Source organism: Chionomys nivalis, chromosome 8 (assembly GCF_950005125.1).
Source record: "Chionomys nivalis chromosome 8, mChiNiv1.1, whole genome shotgun sequence".
In the NCBI taxonomy this organism is placed as follows: Eukaryota; Metazoa; Chordata; class Mammalia; order Rodentia; family Cricetidae; genus Chionomys; species Chionomys nivalis.
Genome location: NC_080093.1, coordinates 46,914,243 through 46,936,377, shown reverse-complemented (window position 1 = coordinate 46,936,377; position 22,135 = coordinate 46,914,243). Strand labels below are relative to the sequence as shown.

The following is a 22,135-nucleotide window of genomic DNA, read 5'->3' as shown; positions in this document are numbered from 1 at the left end:
GTCGCCCACATTTGTGACTCTGCATTCTGAGAGCTATTCGGGGAGCTGTGTGGAGAAGCTGAATGAGTGTTTCCTTTCCTGAAACAAGGAATCTCATATGAGAACAGTTTTATGTCCTCCATCTTCCAAAATGGCACTGAGTTTGAATGCAAGCATTTTAGTGATTCAGCATGTGAAGACACATAATTTGTGTCTTCAAAAAAGAGGAATCTGAGAATGTGTTGCAATTTATAAAACTAATCATTGCAGTTTAAGATTTATTGCCATCATTGTTTTATGGTTATTAAGGATTTCTCCTACTTTCCTTTTCTCCCCCTCTCCATTCCTTCCTCCTCTTCTTTTTTTCTTCTCAAGTTCAGACAGCTGCATGATCTGGTCAACCCTGTCTTGGTACAGACAGCTCAATAGAATCACCTAGCATACTCATTCTACAGAAAGGGAGTTCACTCACCAGGGATAGCTTTTTCAGGATGTTTACATTTAAGAGTGACTATATTAATATCTTACATTTATAAGAATCACTTTTAATTTTTACTTTTTCTCAAGTGTTCTTATAGTCATATATTATACATTGAATCGGTTCGCCATACTAGAAATCTAGTATCATTCTTCTACATATAGACAGACATTCTGTTTTTTCCAGCATCATTTGTTGAAGATTCTATATTTTTCCCAACTGGTAGTTTGGCATCTTGGTCAATGTACACTTATATATAATATAATAATTATGGAAGAGGTCATAAATTTGAGAGGAATGGGAGAGCACAGGAAAAGTTGGAGGCATGAGAGGGAGGGATGGGAATGGTGTAAATTTGGTATCCATCCAATTCTCAAAAAATTAAATTAGAAAAAAAGATAAAATTTCAGAAAAAATTAGGTGGCTGAAGTTACATAGGCTTGTGTCTGGGTATTTCTGTTCCACTGATCTACAGCAGAGAGTTTCAATCCGTGGTTCATGACCGGCCCTTTCACAGTGGCCACATATTAGATATTCTGTGTATCAGGTCTGTACATTACAACCAGTAGCAGCAGAAAATTATAGCTATGAAGGAGCAAAAGAGTAATTTTATGGCTGGGGGTCCTCCCAGAATGAGAAACTATATTAAAGGGCTGCAGCATTAATAAGGTTGAGAACCACTGATCTCCATTGTTTTGGGCTAATATGAAGTTTTTATCACTATGGCTCTGTAGTATGTTTCAAGCCAGGTATTGTAGTAATTCCAGCTTCTTCTTTTTTTTTTAACTATTAGTTATTTTAGCTATTCAAGGATTTTTCTGATCCCAATTCCATTATAAGACTGTTGGATATTTTTCTATTTGTGTGGAAATTTTCTTCAGAGTTCTGAGTGAAATTGCATTAAGTCTGTATTTGCTTTCGGTAGGATGGGTATTTTACAGCATTGAATCTTCTAATCCATGAACACCTGTGGTCTTTCCATATTCTAGGTTTTTCTTCAATTTTGCTTTTTAGAGTCTTAAAGTTTCCATTAAAGAGGTCTTTCACATCATTGGTTAAGCTTATTCCAAGGTAGTATTTTTAAGTCACTGAATTGTATACTTTAATGGGTAAATTCTCGGCTGTAGCTCTTCAAGTTAGAAGATTCCAATTACTGAAATGATTCATTAAAACATAGTTCTCTTAAATAATCTGAGGGGTTTTTTAACTTGAAAGTGAAACATCAGAGAAAAAATGAGCCTGAGAGGATCAATATTAGGCGATGAGGAATGACCTCACACAGGCAAAGGACACTTGAATCATGAAAATGGAGAGGAAACTAACTCTTCTTCTAGTTTTAACTCTGCTGGGGTTAAATGAACTCTGTTCATTTTTTGGTGGTAGACAATCGCATGAAAACGTGTTTGATAGAGAAAGTGTGATCCAGTCTGAAGCTGCACAGCATGGCTGCTGTAACTGTATGGGAATGTGTTGAAATGGTAGACTTTGGGCCTGGTTAATTTCCCTGCATGGTATTTTCTATTTGCAAGTTCTTTTAATGTTTTAGAGCATATACTGTGGGTGGGATAATTTCCCTAATTTGTTTCTTCATATATTATAATGATAGGAATGCTACTGGCTTTTATGTGTTAATTTTATATTCGGCTACTTTGCAGATCTAAGAGTTTTATCAGCTGCATCAGATCTAAGCATTTACTGGTAGAGTCCCTCGTTCTTTAATATAAATAATCATATAATCTGCAAATAAGGATTCCCTTTCCTGCACAAAAATCACCTCCAATTGAATCAATGACTTCAACATAAATCACAAAACTCTGTGACTGCTGTATAAAAAGGCACAGGGACATACTATGAGACACAGACCTAGGAAAGGATTTTCCCTAAAAGACTGCTGTCACTCCAAACCCTGCTCACATAGACAGTCCTGACTCAACTAAGTGGTTCCCAAAACAAAACAATAAGGCATGAAACAGGAGAGGGACTTCTGGAGAGGAGGGAGGTAGAAGTGAGAGGGAGACAAGAAAGTGGGAGCAGGAGGAGGTGAGGAAGAATGCATTATATACATCAATGAAATTTTAGATGCCAAAGAAGAATTTTAATGGAAGGTTTTTTTTGAAAAAAAAAATACAGAATTTTGTTGTGTTTTGTGCTTCAAGTATATATGAAAGTGGAAAATGTAGTTCATGCCTAATTTTAGCTCACAGCACACTTCTTTCAATGAAAATAAAAATAGTGACATGATAGACACTTAAAAAATATCCAATATGATGATTTCAGCAATGAGGTTGATCACTGGGAGATGTTCAGGGGCCCAAGGACTTTTGCTATTCACCCAGGTCAAGTAAGGAAATGAACATATACACATGAGATTAAGAGAGTGACAAGACTTGTGTCTGAAAACCTAGATCAGCTAAGAAAAAGGAGACACGTTGAAGGAACAAGGAACAAAAAAAGAATAGTTGACTGATATATGAAAAAATTAAAACAACAGATATTAGCGGAAGTGTCAGGAAGGGGTGCCTATTCCGATTATCAGTGAGTGTGCTTTGCTGTGTGATCACTAATGATGTTGTTCTTTCCATCAGTCTGCAGAACAAGCTGCCAAGAACAAAGCTGAATTCACCTGAAAGTACACATGAGCTCTCCTTCATGGGTACTCACAGCTGGTTGCCTAAGACTGAATCTTCAGGCTCCAGTCAAGTAAAAGTTTTGAGAAGTAAATGGGCCATGCATCATTGGCCATGACATAGAGTGGCTCTACTTGGTGTCCCAGACTTATGTCCCTGCCCTGGCACCTGCTGGGCTGGAAGACACTTAAATGATTTCCATTTCTGAAACTATCTGACCCGATGCTGAAAGTACTGGGACTTCATTTTTTACCTAGAGACATGGTGGAGGCCATACTCTGGGAAGTGAACAATGGTCACTGGGTGAAGAAAAAGCTTCTTTGTGAAGCTGTTTAATAGACAACCAGAGAAGACCCAAGGACTAGGGCACTTGTGCTTCTGGTCTGAGTTTTTCTCTCTCCAGAATCGACTTGTCTCAGGCTTCCAAATGGAGGTCAGAAACTGCAGGTGTCCAGCTTCCTTCACATATGTGGGGCAGGTTTATGTCTCAGCTGCTCTAAAACCACATTGCAAAGATGATTCAGTCCCAGATTCTGTACAAAGGGAGCCAGAGTTTTTGGAAAGTTATAAGGTGTGGGGTAACAGGCATGGCTGTCCTGCTCCCAGACTCCTGGAAGACCTAAGATACTGACATAGAGTAGAGTTGACCACATGAAATTCCATACAACACTTAACAGTAGTGCAGAGATAAAATGCTTGCCCCGGCACCCAATAAATAAATAAACCTGGCAGAGATGGCAGGCAATACTCTTGTCATCATATCTCCAAGACTGTTGGTCCTTGCAGTTACTAATTTAATTTCATTTAAGATAAATAAGTGGGACCAGCGGAATGACTCTGTGCATAAAGGTATTTGTGGCCAAGTCTGGCCATGTGAATCAATACCCGAGGCACAAACCTTAGAAGGAAAGAACTGACACAGTTGTCCTTTGACTGACACTTGAACACTGTGGCTTTATAATTTGGTTTGTAACTGAGAGCCCTCCTAAGTTGATTTATGAATTGTAACTGGCTTTTGGTAGATTATTTGTATTTTCTACATATAAGATCATGGTACCCTCAGACGCTGAAAGCATTCTGTCCTCTTTCCATTATGGCTGCCTATGACATTTCCATGTATAAATGTTATGGATAGGACTCCCACATTTTGAATCAACTGAGAAAGTAGACACACTACAGGATGTCCTTGACTTATTATAAGCAGTCTTTTTATATTGAGTCATATTTTGAATGCATAATTCAGTCTATGTTTTTATACTTAATTTAAAAAGATTATTATTGTCAGACAGTGGTGAAACACACCTTTAATCCAAAGACTCAGGAGGCAGAGGCAGACGGATCTCTGTAAGTTCAAGTCTAGCCTAGTCTACAAAGTCAGCTCCTGGACAGTCAGCACTTTTATACAGAGAAATCCTGTCTTGAAAAACCAGAAAAAAATATTATTGCATTACTTATATTTTGTGTATGTGTATGTGTGGGCATGCATGGATCTGGGCAAGGATGTGAAGGTCAGAGGGCAATCAGTGGGAGGCAGTTCTCTCCTTTCACCATGGGGACCACCGGGATGAACTCAGGTCAGTTGGCTTGGTGGCAAGCATCTTTATTCACTGAATTATCTTGCCACCCAATAAATAGGTTCTTGCTGAGTTTACATGATTGTTTATGAGCAATTCCCTACAATGCAATTTTGGAAAAAAATAGTAATGAATAATCTTATTTCTCTAAATATTTGATAGAATTCAGTAGTAAAGGATTTTGTTCTGGTCTTACTATTTTTGGTTTGTGAATTTTTGCTACATATAGACTCCATTCACAAATTATTGTCCATTTAGGTTTTTGAATCTTCATGATTCCATCTTAATAGAATAAATACGTTCAGAAAGTGCTCCTGTGTTCTGTCACATTGGTTGGGATGAAGTTGATCATAAGGACCCCTGCCAATCCTTTGTTTCCTTTCTGTGGTATAACTGCTAATTTCTCTTTCCATTTTGTAGTTTTCATTTTCTACACTAGTCTAGAGGTGCATTTCTTGTGTTTGTTCATAGTTTTCAAGACTTATGACTTTGTTTCATTGGTTTCCTATACTTTCTGCTCTATGACTTTTAGTTTCTTTTATTCAGTGTTTCTGTCTTTAACTAAGTGGGAGTCTACTTTGTTTTCTGTTTCCAGTGCATTGAGGGTATTTCTTTCAGGTCTTCTTGATATTTTGATGTAGTTATATCCTAGTGTTTTGATGAAATGTTGGCAAGTCCAAATGCAAAGCTGGTATTTGGAGGTTCTGTGATCTAGAGAATGTCATCCTGTTGTCAGAAGCCACTTGTTCCTGTTGAGAAGGAGGGAACTCAAGTGTAATAATCAAAAGCTCAAAAGTAAACTGAAACTTCACAAATTGCTTCCTGGTGATGTGAAAGGTCACCTGAAGGAACAGTGATGTTTCCATGAGTCTGTTCTCCTGGACTCCAGCCCAATAGGATGGAGGGAGGTGAGGGAATCAGCCCTCACTGATGCAGGTACTGAAAGCTGCCTGAAGGTCAGGACCAGTAAGGTTCACCACATATAAATACCCCTGGTCTCCAAGGGCTCAGATAGAGTTTATTTGCTCACTGTTTGCTAACCCTGAAAACAAACTGAACATCATGAGGCTGTTCCTGTGTCTTCTCCTGGTTGTCCTGGCTGCTTGTTGCTATGAAAGTGAGTATCATTTATGATCAATCCAGTCAAAGCTCCTAGAAAGTTGACCTCTTTGAACAGTTGGTAAGTTTATGTGTCATGAGGTCAGGAAAAGGCAATCTAAAACATCTCTCAACCTCTCTTACTAGCCCTCCTAAAAGCCCAGATACATTCAACTAGTTTTCTCCTACTTAGGACATTTGATGTGGTAGGGATGGTGGGGACAAGAAGGCCATTAGAAACAAAGTTCAAGAAAGTTTTTTTTTTTTTTTTTTTTTAATTAGAGGGATTGTGTTGGTTGTGATATTTTTCAGTTTAGTGTCTTTGTATCTGGGAATATGACTTGAGAGAGCTCTGTTCACAGTCAGTATATTCCCAGTCTGTGAGTAATACATCTCAAATCCCTCCACTAGACTCCGAGGACAAACAGGCTAATGAAGTCCAATCAGTTTTTGGGTGGTCCTACCAATAACGGGAATAGAAACAGCACAGTCATTACCACAGGATGTCTATTTTTATAAAGTTAATGAATTTTTGCAAACAATCCATTTGTGAGTAAACAAAACATTCCCACATGATCTGTACCTTTAAAATTAACCAAGTTTCATGGGCAGTTTCTCTTTTTCTTTTCTGCACCTCCTCCTGTCTGCCTAAATACCCCTCTTCCAATAGTCTACAACACATCCCTACAGACTGATGGGACATGCTTGAGGCTCACATCAGATGCTGTTTGGGCACCTCCTATGGGTAGTATTGTCATGTTCTTGGAAAAACTGGGTCTGGTGGCTCATCCCAGTGATCCAAGTTGGGTGAAGCTGAAACAAGGAACTTTGGTCTGAGGCCAGCCCAGGCCACCTCTAGAGATTTGTGAGGTTTGTACTACTGCTGTTATTTTGTTTTTTAAAGAGTGTTGAAGAGAATGTGGAACCTAGATTAGGAAAGTTGATTTATTCAATTCAACCCAAATATTCATCATAGATCTTTAGGAATCATAAGGTGGGTGTCAGCTTCCCTTGTCACCATCTCTAGAAGTAAATGTAACCGTTATTGTGGGAGGACAAAGCTTTTCACAGGTTCCTAATATGCTCTGGTGTGTATCAAAACTGATCAACTCAGCTGGGTGGTTGTGCAGGTCTTTAATCTAAGCACTTGGAACACAAAAGCAAGCAGATCTCTGAGTTCTGTGCCAGCCTGATCTACAGATCAGGTTCCAGGACAGTCAGAGCTACACATTGAAACCCTATCTCAAAAACAAAAAAAACAAAAAAAACAAAAAAAAAAAACAAAACAAAAAAACAAAATACCCACCTGATCAACTCCTGTAACATTAGCTTTTTCCCTTGAATTGTGCTTGATGCCATGACCTAATTCCATCAATTTCAAAATGTGACCTTTCTACACATAAACACTCTGCTTGGTTTTTAATTTTCCCGTCTCTTGTAAAATTCTAGCCCTGTTATTTATGTGAAAATTAGATGATATAAAAATTTCTTTCATCAACTATCGAAGACTCATGAAAATGCTTTTGATGAGTCAAAACTCCAACTTTTAATACTAGAAAATGGAATTTCTGCAGTCATAGAAGCTTTGGAAGTTGTGAGAGTGGTTAAAGTACAGAAAAAGAGAGAGTCAATAATATTCTTTCTTCAATCCCTTGCTGTGTGATCCCGAGGAAGTCACGCTGTCTTGTTTCAGTGTCATCAAAGGAATGAGCCATAATACTGTCCTGTCCAGTCTGCAGCCCTAAGTCAGAGACTCATGCAAAAATAATTAATTAAATATGCACAGTAATTTTGACTAACTGGATTCTCTCCCCTTACATTCTCTAGCTAATGCTGGCCCAGTTTGTTTAGCAGTTCAGCGTGCATGCTCCACCTTCCTACTGTTGAATGAAGAAATACTGAGGAAAGAACTTGAGAGATACAATGCACCTCCAGAGGCTGTTGATGCAAAATTGACAGTGAAGCGATGTATAGACAGCAGAGTGAGCTACCTAGGTAGAACTTCCGTAGCAGGTGCATTGGTATGTTCACTTTGCTTTACACACTCAGAAGCTCACTAATAAAGTTGACCTAACATTCTGTGGAGAACACATGGATGGGGTGAGGCACTGGAATTTTAGGTCACCAACTGCAGGTTGGTTCAGGCATACAATGCTGATTTGAATTCAGTTATAAAAAGTGCCTCTCATAGGTGCCTCCTTCTACTTCCACCCTGGATACAACACTCCCAGAGCACCCTAACAAGGACAAAAGGGCCCTACAAAGGGAGGACTCGGGGCTAACTCTATTGTCAATCCACTGGGAACTGTGCTGAAGCTGACATGTGCACAATGAGTGGATATTATCTCTGTCCACTGCTGTGGGGAGTGTTGGTGGATGGAAATCACATAGATGGGGAAGGGAGCTGGAGACAACCTCCTTAAGAGCAAAATACCAGCAGGACACATTTCTCTGCCACCTTTGCTGGCCCTGCCAGGAGCTGTGAACCTCCTGTTCCCAGTACTTCTTACCTATTTCTGCCCTGGATCCTCCCTTGTTATCCCAATGGAATAAAGGTAGAGTTCACAATTGTAAATCATCTGAGGGAGTTATACTTGGGAGCTGTGATCTGCTCTCTAACCCTCCTGATCACAGACACAGAGGGACTTGAGCCAGGCTGTTGAGCCCATTCGGAGTGTGTTTGCCTGAATTTGGAAAGAGTTTCCACTCTTATCATTATTCGATGTAATCTCCCCAGAACAGTTCAGAACTCCCCCAAGCACACTTTGTAGGTCTTTACAGACTTCTCTCTCATGGAGCACTTGTTTGTTAACATTTCTTCTCCAGGAGATGCCTGACTCTTCTCACCTTTCTTCTCTCGCTTTCTGTTTATTTCCAGACACAAATTTTAGTATATTGTCGTTTAAATCCATAATGAAACATGGTTCTTCTCGACTCCTTTGGTTCTCGCGGATAAACTGACTTTCCTTGCCCAATATGAAGGTTCCAACGTCTTGCACTAATAAATTACTCTTCTTGCATGTTACCATCTGTCTGTTGTCGTCCTAATTCTTGACTCTTTCAATGAGTGGATTTTGATTAAAATAATTGGATTTTTAGTGATGGTAATAAGTTACAGAATAATTCCTATCAGTATGGCTATGAATCCTGGAGATCAGGCATCAGAAACTCTGGTGTTCGGTCAAACACCATCTTGCACAGCCCTGCAAGTAAGTTTTTTGTAGCCATAAATGAAAATTATCAAATATGATAATGAAAATTGGCCTCTCCTGTGGCCACTGTACTAAGCAGTCTCATTGCTACCCATGTACCATGTGTTGGTCACTGCCTGAGTACTCCAACTCAGTATCTTCCCATTCAGCCATGGTACTACTTATGTCAAGTTCCATATTCTGAAAGAAAAGCCCTGGTTGTCATAAGCTTCATTGAAGTGGATCCACCGTTCTCCCCATTCCTTAAGGAAATGCAGCACAATGTAGGCAAGCTTGTGTCCTGATCATATTAACTTATAATTTCCTTCCTTATGTCTCTCTGAATATTCCCATATTTTCCCCCAGTAAAGCAGCCATTGCTTTGTACCACATCAGGGCACAGGAGAAAATGAGAGGGAAAGAAAAGGGGGGATTTAGTGATGCCTACTGCCTACGGTTCTAAACTTGCTCCATATCCTTGAGTCTGGTGGGTGTTTGCTCTATAGAACAAGATGAACATGCTTCAGAAAGTTCAGGTCACTCAAATCCCTGTCATTTGTGGCTGGCCAAGTAAACAAAGAAAAGCAAGAACTCTTCCAAGAATGTGGTACAATCACCAGCAACGCTACAAAAAATTCATACACCAGCATAAATGTTCAAATAAAACTGATGCCCCAGCTGCATTACCTCTAGTGGTAAAGAATCTGAAGTAGAGCTGTTCCGGAAGACCCATCTGAGGCGTGAGTGTGTTCTTAACCCACAGCAGAAGCCTGGAAATGGAGCATGGACATTCCCCGACCCCCCTCACTCCCCGGTTATTCGTCATGGGCTGCTCCCCTCTACTAAGGCCTCTCTTTCTCTAACCCATCCCAGCTTGCACCCAGAAACCTCCTCCCTTCCACGGGTCCACAAGATCTGCCAGCTCAGCCTGTTTGGGCCCTGGGATGGGGTGCTGAGGGGAACAGGGTGGCGGGACTTTCTTTGCTTCAATGGCCTGCCTGCAACAAGGTAGACCTTTTGTCAGTGAGGTCCCTGGCCAGCAAGGGAACCTGATCGTGTTCCATAAGATCCATCAGATAGCATTTGAAGGAAGAGATGGGCAGGCTACAAGGCAAGAATTCCTCCACCAATCTGAAAAACAACATGAAAACACCAGAACCCAGTGATCTGAAAACAGAGGTCTTGAACACCCTAATCCAGAAGAAGGGGAAAATTTGACAATATGAAAGCAATAGAGTCCCCTTAAACAGCATGTAAAAAACGCCCTTATAGAAATAAACGAGAAGTATAACAAAAAGTTTGAAGAAATGAATAAATATGTAAATGATACCCTGGGAAACCAAGAAAAAACAATCAAACAGGTAATGGAAACAGTTCAAGAACTGAAAACTGAAATGGAGGCAAGGAAGAAAACACAAACTGAGGACCGGCTGGATGTGGAAAAGCTAGGTCAATGAACAGAGACTACAGAAACAAGCATTACCAATAGAATACAAGAGATAGAAGAAAGAATCTCAGATGCTGAAGACACCATAGAGAAAATAAACACACTGATCAAAGAAAACAGCAAATCCAACAAATTCTCATCAAAAAACACACAGGAAATATGGGACACAATAAGAAGACCTAACCTAAGAATAATAGGGTTAGAAAAAGAAGAATTACAGCTCAAAGGCCCAGAAAATATATTTAACAAAATTATGGAAGAAAACTTTCCCAACATAAAGAAAGATATTCCTATGAATATTTTTTTTTTTTTTTTTTTTTTTTTACTTTTTTTTTTTTTTTTTTATTTTTTATTCTTTTTTAATTAAAATTTCCACCTGCTCCCCGTTTCCCATTTCCCTCCCCTCCTCCCAAATATTGCCCCCTCCCCCCACTCCCCTCCCCCTATCCCCACTCCTCTTCTCCTCCCCCCACACCATTCCCCCTCCCTCTCGATACTGAAGAGCAGTCCAAATTCTCTGCCCTGCGGGAAGACGAAGGTCTTCTATCTACGTCCAGGAAGGTGAGCTTCTAAACAGGCTAAGCTCCCACAAAGCCAGTTCATGTATTAGGATTGAAACCTAGTGCCATTGTCCTTGGCTTCTCATCAGTCTTCGTTGACCGCCATGCTCAGAGAGTCCGGAATCAACCCATGCTTATTCAGTCCCAGACCAGCTGGCCTTGGTGGGCTCCTAATAAATCAGTTCCACTGTCACAGTGGGTGGGTGCATCCCTCGTGGTCCTGATTTTTTGCTCTTGTTCTCCCTCCTTCTGCTCCTCATTTGGACCTTAAGAGCTCAGACCGTTGCTCCAAATTGAGACTCTGTCTCTACCTTGATCCATCGCCAGATGAAGGTTCTAAGGTGATATGCAAGATATTCATCAGTATAGGATAGGGTCATTTCAGGTTCCCTCTCCTTAGTTGCCCAAGGTACCAGCTGGGGACATATTCCTGGACACCTGCGAACCCCTCTAGAGTCAAGTCTCTTGCCAACCCTAAGATGGCTCCCTTAGATAGGATATATACTTCGCTGCTCCCGTATCCATCCTTCCTATATCCCAACCATCCCAATCCCCCGAGCTCCTCCCATCCTCCCCTTCTCATATTTCTCATCCCATTTCCCCTTTGCCCCATGCCACCTCACCCGCAAGTTCCCATTTTTTGCCCTGCAATCTTGTCTACTTCCCCCTCTCCATGCGGATGACTATATGATTTTCTTTGGGTTCACTTTCTTATTTAACTTCTATAGGATCGCACATTATATGCTTAATGTCTTTTACTTATGGCTAGAAACCGATTATGAGTGAGTACATCCCATGTTCCTCTTTTTGGGTCTGGGATACCTCACTCAGGATAGTGTTTTCTATTTCCATCCATTTGCACGCAAAATTCGAGAAGTCATTGTTTTTTACTGCTGAGTAGTACTCTAATATGTATATATTCCACACTTTCTTCATCCATTCCTCCATTGAAGGGCATCTAGGTTGTTTCCAGGTTTTGGCTATTACAAACAATGCTGCTATGAACATAGTTGAACAGATACTTTTGTCATTTGATGTGGCATCTCTTGGGTATATTCCCAATAGTGGTATTACTGGATCTTGGGGTAGGTTGATCCCTAATTTCCTGAGAAATCGCCACACTGATTTCCAAAGTGGTTGCACAAGTTTGCATTCCCACCAGCAATGAATGAGTGTGCCTCTTTCTCCACAACCTCTCCAGCAAAGGCTATCATTGGTGTTTTTGATTTTAGCCATTCTGACAGGTGTAAGATGGTATCTCAAAGTTGTTTTAATTTGCATTTCCCTTATCGCTAAGGAGGTTGAGCATGACCTTAGGTGTCTTTTGGCCATTTGAATTTCTTCTGTTGAGAATTCTCTGTTCAGATCAGTGCCCCATTTTTTTATTGGGTTCATTAGCATTTTAAAGTTTAGTTTCTTGAGTTCTTTATATATTTTGGTGATCAGACCTTTGTCTGTTGCAGGGTTGGTGAAGATCTTCTCCCAGTCAGTGGGTTGCCTTTTTGTCTTAGTGACAGTGTCCTTTGCTTTACAGAAGCTACTCAGTTTCAGGAGGTCCCATTTATTCAATGTTGCCCTTAATGTCTGTGCTGCTGGGGATAAACGTAGGAAGTGATCTCCTGTACCCATATGTTGTAGAGTACTTCCAACTTTTTCTTCTATCAGGTTCAGTGTGTTCAGACTAATATTGAGGTCTTTAATCCATTTGGACTTGAGTTTTGTGCATGGTGATAGATATGGATCTATTTTCATTCTTCTACACGTTGACAACCAGTTCTGCCAGCACCATTTGTTGAAGATGCTCTCTTTTTTCCATTGAATACTTTTAGCTCCTTTATCAAAAATTAGGTGTTCATAAGTTTGTGGGTTAAAATCAGGGTCTTCTACTCGGTTCCATTGATCGACTTCTCTGTTTTTATGCCAATACCAAGCTGTTTTCAATACTGAGGCTCTGTAATAGAGTTTGAGGTCAGGGATGGTAATGCCTCCAGACGATCCTTTATTATATAAGATTGTTTTGGCTATCCTGGGTTTTTTGTTTCTCCATATAAAGTTGATTATTGTCCTCTCAAGATCTGTGAAGAATTTTGATGGGATTTTGATGGGGATTGCATTGAATCTATAAATTGCCCTTGGTAGAATTGCCATTTTTACTATGTTGATCCTCCCTATCCAAGAGCAAGGGAGATCCTTCCATTTTCTGGTATCCTCCTCAATTTCTTTCTTCATTGACTTAAAGTTCTTGTCAAATAGATCCTTTACTTCCTTGGTTAGGGTTACCCCAAGATATTTTATGCTATTTGTGGCTATCGTGAAGGGTGATGCTTCTCTGATTTCCATCTCTGCTTCCTTATCCTTTGTGTATAGGAGGGCAACTGATTTTTTGGAATTGATCTTGTATCCTGCAACGCTACTAAAGGTGTTTATCAGCTGAAGGAGTTCTTTGCTGGAGTTTTTGGGGTCGCTTATGTACACTATCATATCGTCTGCAAATAATGAAAGTTTAACTTCTTCCTTTCCGATTTGAATCCCTTTGATCCCCTTATGTTGTCTTATTGCTATTGCTAGAATTTCAAGCACTATATTAAAGAGGTATGGAGAGAGTGGACAACCTTGTCGTGTTCCTGATTTTAGTGGAATAGCTTTGAGTTTCTCTCCATTTAATTTGATGTTAGCTGACGGCTTGCTATAAATAGCTTTTATTGTATTTAGGAACGACCCTTGTATTCCTAATCTCTCTAAGACCTTTATCATAAAGGGATGTTGAATTTTGTCAAATGCTTTTTCCGCATCTAATGAAATGATCATATGGTTTTTTTCTTTCAGATTATTTATATGATGGATTACATTGATAGATTTTCGTATGTTGAACCAGCCCTGCATCTCTGGGATGAAGCCTACTTGATCATAATGGATAATTTTTCTAATGTGTTCTTGGATTCGGTTTGCCAGTATTTTATTGAGTATTTTTGCGTCGATGTTCATGAGTGAGATTGGCCTGTAGTTCTCTTTCTTGGTTGTGTCTTTGTGTGGTTTTGGTATCAGAGTAACTTCAGCTTCATAAAAGGAATTTGGCAATGACTTCTCTGTTTCAATATTGTGAAATACATTAAGGAGTATAGGTATTAGGTCTTCTTGGAAGTTCTGGTAGAATTCTGCATTAAAGCCGTCTGGACCTGGGCTTTTTTTGGTGGGAAGGTTTTTTATAACAACTTCTAATTCTTCGCGACTAACGGGTCTATTTAGATTGTTCACCTGGTCCTGGTTTAACTTTGGTATATGGTACTTATCTAAAAAAGTGTCCATTTCTTTTACATTTTCCAATTTTGTGGCATACAGGTTTTTGTAGTAAGATCTAATGATTCTCTGAATTTCGTCTGTGTCTGTGGTTATGTCTCCCTTTTCGTTTCTGATTTTGTTAATTTGCGTATTCTCTCTCCGCCGTTTGATTAGTTTGGATAGGGGTTTATCAATCTTATTGATTTTCTCCAAGAACCAGCTTTTTGTTTCATTGATTCTTTGGATTGTTTTCTGTGTTTCTATTTTGTTGATTTCAGCCCTCAATTTGATTATTTCCAGTCTTCTACTTCTCCTAGGTGAGTCTGCTTCTTTTCTTTCTAAAGCTTTAAGGTGGGCTATTAGGTCTCCAATGTGTGCTTTCTCCGTTTTCTTTATGTGGGCACTTAATGCTATGAACTTTCCTCTTAGCACTGCTTTCATAGTGTCCCATAGGTTTGAGTATGATGAGTCTTCGTTTTCATTGAATTCAAGAAAGACTTTAATTTCTTTCTTTATTTCTTCCTTGATCCAGGTGTGGTTCAGTAGTTGACTGTCCAATTTCCATGAGTTCATAGGCTTTCTGGGGATAGCATTGTTGTTGAATTCTAACTTTAATCCATGGTGATCTGATAAGACACAGGTGGTTACCGATATTTTTTTGTAACTGTGTAAGTTTGCTTTGTTACCGAGTATGTGGTCTATTTTCGAGAAGGTTCCATGAGCTGCAGAGAAGAAGGTATATTCTTTCTTATTTGAGTGGAATGTTCTATAGATGTCTGTTAAGTCCATTTGATTCATTACCTCCCTTAATCCTCTTATTTCTCTGTTAGGTTTCTGTCTGATTGACCTGTCCATTGGTGAGAGAGGAGTGTTGAAATCTCCTACTATTAGTGTGTGTGGTTTGATGACTGCCTTGAGTTTTAGTAACGTTTCTTTTACATAAGTGGGTGCTTTTATATTAGGGGCATAGATATTCAGGATTGAGACTTCATCCTGGTGAATTGTTCCTGTTATGAGTAAAAAATGTCCATCTCCATCTCTTTTGATTGATTTTAGTTTGAAGTCAACTTTCTTAGAAATTAGTATGGCCACACCTGCTTGTTTCTTAGGTCCGTTTGCTTGATAAACCTTTTCCCAGCCCTTTACTCTGAGTAGATGTCTGTCTTTGTGGTTGAGGTGTGTTTCTTGTAAGCAGCAGAATGTTGGATCCTGTTTTCGTATCCAATCTCTTAGCCTGTGCCTCTTTATAGGTGAGTTGAGTCCATTGATATTAAGTGATATTAATGACCAGTGGTTGTTAACTCCAGTCATTTTTCCTTTCTTTCCTTCTTTCCTTTGGTAGTAGAGTTTGTGTGTTTCCCTTCTTCAAGTTGTGCTGGTGAAGGGTCATTAGATGTCTGAGTTATTGTGGGCATTGTTGGACTCCTTGGTTTGTGATTTTCCTTCAATTACTTTCTGAAGGGCTGGATTTGTGGCTACGTATTGTTTAAATTTGTTTTTATCCTGGAAAATTTTGTTTTCTCCATTTATAGTGAACGAAAGCTTGGCTGGGTATAGAAGTCTGGGCTTGCATCCATGGTCTCGTAGTTTCTGCAGTATATCTATCCAGGACCTTCTGGCTTTCATGGTTTCCATAGAGAAATCAGGTGTAAGTCTGATAGGTTTACCTTTATAGGTAACTTGACCTTTTTCCTTTGCAGCTCTTAATATTCTTTCTTTATTCTGTATGTTTTGTGTTTTGATTATTATATGACGAGGAGATGTTTTTTTTTGATCCAGTCGATTTGGTGTTCTGTATGCTTCTTGGACCTTCAAAGGAATATCTTTCTTAAGGTTGGGAAAGTTTTCTTCTATAATTTTATTAAATATATTTTCTGGACCATTGAGCTGTAGATCTTCTCCTTCTTCTATCCCTATTATTCTTAGGTTTGGTCTTTTTATTGTGTCCCAGATTTCCTGAATGTTTTGTGATGAGAATTTGTTGGTTATGCTGTTTTCTTTGATGAGAGTGTTTATTTTCTCTATGGTATCTTCAGTGTCTGAGATTCTTTCTTCTATCTCTTGTAATCTGTTGGTGGTACTTGTCTCTGTAGTTCCTGTTCGTTTATTCAAATTTTCCATCTCCATCCTTCCCTCGGTTTGTGTTTTCTTTATTACTTCCACTTCATTCTTCAAGTCTTGAACCGTTTCCCTTACCTGTTTGATTACTTTTTCTTGTTTCTCTTGGTTTTCTTGGGTATCTTTGAGAGATTTATTCATTTCCTCTACCTTTTTGTTTGTAATCTCTAATTGGTTGTGGCAGTTTTTCACCTCCTGTTTAAGGTCCTCTATTATTTTCATAAAATTCACTTTTGAGTCGAATTCTTCTAATTCTTCTGGATTAGGGTGTACACTTCTCATTTCGGGATTCCTGGATCCTGGTGATGTCACGTTGCCTTTCAAGTTGTTGGGGGAATTCTTGCATTGGCGCCTGCCCATCTTTTCCTTCAAATGGAGCCAGGAGAGGCCTGATGTCTTGGACCAGTCTTTGCTGTGACTAACTCTCTAGGTGTATCTCCTCAGTGTAGGGGCAGGAACCGTTCCCTTCCAGGTGAACTCCTCAACACCAAAACATGGATGCGTGGTATTCCAATGACCCGCGTAAAGAAGGCCGAATGCAAGGGGTCGGGCGGGGTCAAGTAGAACACAGGCGACACTGCAGTACAAGCTGGAGGTGCCTGCGCTCCCTTTCGGGGGTTGCTGAGGCCTGCCCGCTAGGCAGGCACTCACTGCTCTGGTTGGGTATCCTTAGTGTAGGGGCGTTTGTGCTCTCTACCGGGACCGTCCGCCCCAGGATAGTACACACTCACCCGTCCCGATGAAACTTCTGGCACCTACACAGGAACTCCTGGATGCCCCAATGAGCCAGGGACTAAGGGAAGTAGGGCGCAGGCAGAGCAGGTCCAGGAGATCACAGCAGAGACTGCAGCCCCAGCAGCAGGGGCCCGCTTTCCCTGGCGGGGACCTTGAGGCCTGCCCTCTAGTCAGGCACTCACTGGTCTGGGCTGGTAGCCTTAGTGAAAGGGCAGGAAACTGTTCCACAGCTAAGGACCTTGCAGACAAGGCAGGCTTGGGGGTGGGGGTGGGGGCGGGTGTGTAGGAGAGAAAGCTTTGCAGCAGGAGCTGGGGGAGGGGTGTTTGTGCTCTCTACCGGGACCGTCTGCCCCAGGATAGCACACACTCACCCGTCCCGATGAAACTTCTCGGCACCTACACAGGAACTCCTGGATGCTCCAATGAGCCAGGGACAAAGGGAAGTAGGGCGCAGGCAGAGCAGGTCCAGGAGATCACAGCAGAGACTGCAGCCCCAGCAGCGGGGGCCCGCTTTCCCTGGCGGGGACCTTGAGGCCTGCCCTCTAGTCAGGCCCTCACTACTCTGGGTTGGTAGCCTCAGTGAAAGGGCAGGAAACTGTTCCACAGTAAAGGACCTTGCAGACAAGGCAGGCTTGGGGGTGGGGGTGGGGGGCGGGTGTGTAGGAAAGAAAGCCTTGCAGCAGGAGCTGGGGGGGGGGGCGTTTGTGCTCTCTACCGGGACAGTGCGCCCCAGGATAGCACACACTCACCCATCCAGATGGGACTTCTCAGCACCTATGCAGGGATTCCTGGTGGCCCCAATGAGCCAGGGACCAAGGGAAATAGGGGGCAGGGAGAGCAGGTCCAGGAGATCACAAGCAGAGACTGCAACCCCAGCAGCGGGGGCCGCTTTCCCTGGCGGGGACCTTGAGGCCTGCCCTCTAGTCAGGCCCTCACTACTCTGGGTTGGTAGCCTCAGTGAAAGGGCAGGAAACTGTTCCACAGTAAAGGACCTTGCAGACAAGGCAGGCTTGGGGGTGGGGGTGGGGGCGGGTGTGTAGGAGAGAAAGCTTTGCAGCAGGAGCTGGGGGAGGGGCGTTTGTGCTCTCTACCGGGACCGTCTGCCCCAGGATAGCACACACTCACCCGCCCGATGAAACTTCTCGGCACCTACACAGGAACTCCTGGATGCCCCAATGAGCCAGGGACAAAGGGAAGTAGGGCGCAGGCAGAGCAGGTCCAGGAGATCACAGCAGAGACTGCAGCCCCAGCAGCGGGGGCCCGCTTTCCCTGGCGGGGACCTTGAGGCCTGCCCTCTAGTCAGGCCCTCACTACTCTGGGTTGGTAGCCTCAGTGAAAGGGCAGGAAACTGTTCCACAGTAAAGGACCTTGCAGACAAGGCAGGCTTGGGGGTGGGGGTGGGGGCGGGTGTGTAGGAGAGAAAGCTTTGCAGCAGGAGCTGGGGGAGGGGCGTTTGTGCTCTCTACCGGGACCGTCTGCCCCAGGATAGCAAACACTCACCCGTCCCGATTAAACTTCTCGGCACCTACACAGGAACTCCTGGATGCCCCAATGAGCCAGGGACAAAGGGAAGTAGGGCGCAGGCAGAGCAGGTCCAGGAGATCACAGCAGAGACTGCAGCCCCAGCAGCAGGGGCCCGCTTTCCCTGGCGGGGACCTTGAGGCCTGCCCTCTAGTCAGGCACTCACTGGTCTGGGCTGGTAGCCTTAGTGAAAGGGCAGGAAACTGTTCCACAGCTAAGGACCTTGCAGACAAGGCAGGCTTGGGGGTGGGGGTGGGGGCGGGTGTGTAGGAGAGAAAGCTTTGCAGCAGGAGCTGGGGGAGGGGTGTTTGTGCTCTCTACCGGGACCGTCTGCCCCAGGATAGCACACACTCACCCGTCCCGATGAAACTTCTCGGCACCTACACAGGAACTCCTGGATGCCCCAATGAGCCAGGGACAAAGGGAAGTAGGGCGCAGGCAGAGCAGGTCCAGGAGATCACAGCAGAGACTGCAGCCCCAGCAGCGGGGGCCCGCTTTCCCTGGCGGGGACCTTGAGGCCTGCCCTCTAGTCAGGCCCTCACTACTCTCTCCTATGAATATTTTTTTCTCCGACTTTGTAGTCATCCTAAATGGTTTATTCTAGTTGCACGAAATCCACTGCCTTGAACTCAGACTTCTCTTTTAGTTTTAGGCAGTGAAGACAAGAGACTCAGTCTCCCATGTCAGAAAGCTCAGGCTCCCTCAAATCTTTTTGTCCATCTGCAGATGGAAAGTGTAACCCAGAGGCAAGAGCTCAGAGAGACTCAAAACCCAGATCAATCTTCACTCCTGATGTGGCTCATTTGCCGGCTTAGGGCCACTTCCTCTGAGTTCATTTCTCTATCTGGGCAATAAAGAATTGACTTTCAGAGGTATGCTAGGGTCGAATCATGTAGTGCACATGAATTGCTCAGAACATAGCATCACCAATCAATCACCCACTTCCTATATCAATTTCCTGTTTGTCCTTTCTGGTAGAACTGCCACAAATGTAATGACCTAAGCCAAAGACAGATCCTCTTACGCTTCCTGAGGGCAGAAGTCTGCATGGAGTCTCACAGGGCTAACATCAAGGCATATGAAAGTTTAATTTCTTCGAGATACTCTTGGGGGAGAATCCATTTTCTTGACGTCTAATTTCTGGAGATTGCAGGTGGCTGTCCTTTGATCTTTCCAGTCATGTCTTAGACTTCTGCTTCTGATGTTCCATTGTTCACTGCAACCCACATGCATTCGCAATTATAAAGATCCCTGAGATGCTGGTCCTGGGTTCTGCAAGAAGGCAGGCTGTCCAAGTCATGTGGAAGAAGTCAGTAAACAGCAATCCGTGGCCTCTGCATCAGCTTCTAGCCCCAGGTCTCGAGTTCGTGTCCTGACTTCTTCTTTTTACTGTGTGGCCAGCCCTGTGTTATAGGTACTGCTCAATGGTCTTCCCAACAGCAGCGAAGGGAAAGCACTGATACATATTTCAAAGAGAAAGAGCAGCACCAAGAGAGGAAGGTAACAAAGCCAGTAGTGGGAATGACCAGGCAGCATCTCTGAGGCAGGTAGAGAAAGCTGTGCTCTCAGCCAAGCATCTCCTGCTGAGACACTAAGAGGCTTGTTTGTGCATGAGTCACATTCGTATTGTCATTTAGGTGTTGGAGTTTCTTTGATGGATGTGCTAATCTTCTCAGGTCAACACAGGCTCACCCCCAGCAATGCACTGTTAATAACTTATTTAAAAAGTAGCTGGCTTCTATAAATGGACTGCGCAGTCAATGTTTAGGTTTCCTTCTCACAGATGTCCTTGCTTTTCTCAAATTGGTATTTACCATATGCAGTAAGAGCTCAACTGTGCATTCTGACAACAAGAGGCTGCAAAAGTGACCAGATTGGGGAATTCCTGTTCCTTGCTATCAATTCTGTTTGACATCCAAGGTCTGGACAGAAAACAAAATAAGAATGTCAGATGGGTGATTTTCACTCTGTTATAGCAGCAGTTGCAGATCAGATCCAGTCCATGGCCTGTATTTTACAAATAAAGTTTTATTGGAACACAATCAAATTCATATGTTTACTCAGTATCCATGGCTGTTTTGATGCTGTAAAGTCAGGGTTAGGCAGTTAGGAGACAGAGCACATGGCCTGCTAAGCCCAGAGCATTGCTCTCAGGTCTTTTAGAGAGCACATAGGCTGACACCTCGCTGAATAGCAAGTGGCATTTTCCTTACTGTACTCTTGTATCATTTTCAGAGGGATCCAAAGGGTTACAGTCAGTGAGAACATGTGGATTAGAGCCCAGAATGGGGTGCACATCTGTAAGCTAGCAGTTGGGAAGTGGAAGGAGGAGGATTTAAGAGTTTGAGGCTAACTTGGGTTATATGAGAACTGGTTTCAAAAAAAAAAAAAAAAAGAATGACATGTGGCTTAAGGCTTTTGTGACATCCAGGAAGGCTTAGAGAAGGAAATTACAAATGCAAACCATTGTATCTCTAGGCAAAAATGTCCATGAACTGAAGTCTATTAGGGAGTTAATCAAGAGCCAGTATAATATATATGATTATCACTTTATGTAAAGGGGACATTTCTTGTGTTGGCAACAGTGTACCTCCTGCTGACAGAATTCTAAGTGGCTGATAGATCGTATCCACTGTGTTGGTATATAGGCCTCTTTCTCTGAAAAAATGTCCAAGAGAAATGAAGAGAACACATCCAGAGGAGGGAAAGGCGAGGAACTGTGTTCAGGAGGCTTTCCCCAAGGTCCCTGTGCCCACGACTCAGAACTTCAGGGGAATGACAGGCCAGTATTTTGGCTGCTTTTTGTCACAACACTTGTCAAAGTTCATCTGCACAGCAGCCTCCATGGCAAGGATCTTGGGAGCATTGTCCCCATACAAACACTTCATCTTGGCTTGATGCTGCTCCCCAGGCTTCTCCGAGGGAGGCTCTGTGGACCGGTGGTGGTTGTAGTACAGCCCATGATCGGCATTTACATAGTCGTCCAGGCACTCTGCTTCTAGTTGCTGCTGTCGCCGCTGCTCTTCTCTGTGCCTCTCAGTCTCTGCAAAGTACTGGCGGAGATCCTCGGTGATTTCCATATTGCTCAGGTTGCATTCTATTTCATTATCTGAATCTGACTCCATCTCTCCCTCTTCATATGGGGCTTCATCTTCTTTTGTGGTTGCCTGGATTCTACTGCTATCATACAGAGGCTGCCCAGAGCTTTGGAGATGGGAAACACTGTAGGGAGGCTCCTGTCAGACCATGTGTTGGCCTAGATAGTTCCAAGGATGCCCAGCCTCATAAGCAACAGAGTTCCAGGGAAGAACTCCTTGAGGGTAGAACCATGGGGAAGTGAAACAGGACTTCCTGGACTTCCTGTAAATATTCTGTGGGTTCGCATCCAAACCATTGCATGATGATAACGTCGCCAATATCTTGCATATGCTGGGGGAGAATACCAGCTCACTGTGAAATCTCATGATGTTTATCAAAATTAGCAACTTTGTTTCAGACCATCTCCAAAGCAGCGAAACCTGAGGTCCC

The 22,135-nt window shown here is 42.6% G+C and overlaps 1 pseudogene; it reads right to left on the bottom strand.

The window, feature by feature from the left end:
- Positions 1-21,366: 21,366 nt before the first annotated feature.
- LOC130879859 (gem-associated protein 8-like) overlaps positions 21,367-22,135 on the bottom strand; it is a 39,703-nt pseudogene continuing 38,934 nt past the window's right edge.